This window comes from Brassica oleracea, chromosome C6 (genome assembly GCF_000695525.1).
Source record: "Brassica oleracea var. oleracea cultivar TO1000 chromosome C6, BOL, whole genome shotgun sequence".
Classification (NCBI taxonomy): Eukaryota; Viridiplantae; Streptophyta; class Magnoliopsida; order Brassicales; family Brassicaceae; genus Brassica; species Brassica oleracea.
The window spans coordinates 20,865,220-20,866,572 of NC_027753.1; positions in this window are offsets into that span (position 1 = coordinate 20,865,220).

A 1,353-nucleotide genomic window follows, 5' to 3' on the forward strand; every position below is an offset into this window, starting at 1 on the left:
GAGACCTGGAAGTAGGAAGGATCCTTATCGACACGGGAAGCACAGTCGACGTCATCTTCCGTGATACCCTCCAGAGTATGAACATTGAACTCGGAGAAGTCGTCCCGGAACCAAAACCTCTCACCGGTTTCTCAGGTGCAACGTCAATGACCCTCAGATCAATCAAACTCCCAGTGATGCAAAAGAGGTGACTAAAATCATTGACTTCGCGGTAGTCGATAACCCGGCCATCTACAATGTCATCATAGGAACTCCTTGGATCAATGCCATGAAAGCGGTACCATCGACTTACCACCTTGGCATCAAGTTCCTAACTCCAAACGAAACAGCTGTAATCTGGGGATGCCAGAAATAGTCTAGGCTATGCTTCTTGGCCGAGCATAAACTACGACAAACTCAGAACACCCCCGCGGTCAACCCGAAGCGAGCTAAGAAAGCTCAAAACGCTCCCGAGATCTCCATAAAAAGTGATCCAGAATCACCCGACCAGGCAACGACTCCAGACAGCAACATAGTCCCCGAGTCCATCGCCTTGCCAGCGGACAGCTCGACTCCAGAAACGGTCGTCGATGCAACTGAAGCCCCAACCACTACAAGAAAACAGCGACATACCGAGGGAAAAAATCGTCGGTATGTCGTCGGAATAACGTTATTCCGACGACATACCGACGAAACAAGTCCTCGGAAATAACTCCTCGGAAATTCAATTTTCCTCGGAAATCCCTCGGAATTTTCCGACGGAATTCTGAGGAAACAAATTTCCGAGGACAACCAGTTCGTCGGTAAGCTCCTCGGAATATACCGAGGGAGAACTTCGTCGGGATATTTCGATGGAATTTCCGATGGTCCAATCCTCTGAAGTTTCGACGAAATATTCCTCGGAAAATTCCGAGGAACGGGGTCCCTCGGAATATTCCGAGGAACATGTCCCTCCAAGAAAACAGCGACATACTGAGGGAAAAAATCGTCGGTATGTCGTCGGAATAACGCTATTCCGACGACATACCGACGAAACAAGTCCTCGGAAATAACTTCTCGGAAATTCAATTTTCCTCGGAAATCCCTCGGAATTTTCCGACGGAATTCCGAGGAAACAAATTTCCGAGGAAATTCCGAGGATAACCAGTTCGTCAGAGAGCTCCTCGGAATATACCGAGGGAGAACTTCGTCGGGATATTTCGATGGAATTTCCGATGGTCCAATCCTCTGAAGTTTCGACGAAATATTCCTCGGAATATATTCCGAGGAAGATGTCCTGTAAGACCCGATCCCGGCCGACTAGGCCGCGGTCGATGCCTCACGTCGCTCAGTCCATACCCGGACCGAACCTCTAAAAATTTTTGCCCTTTATTT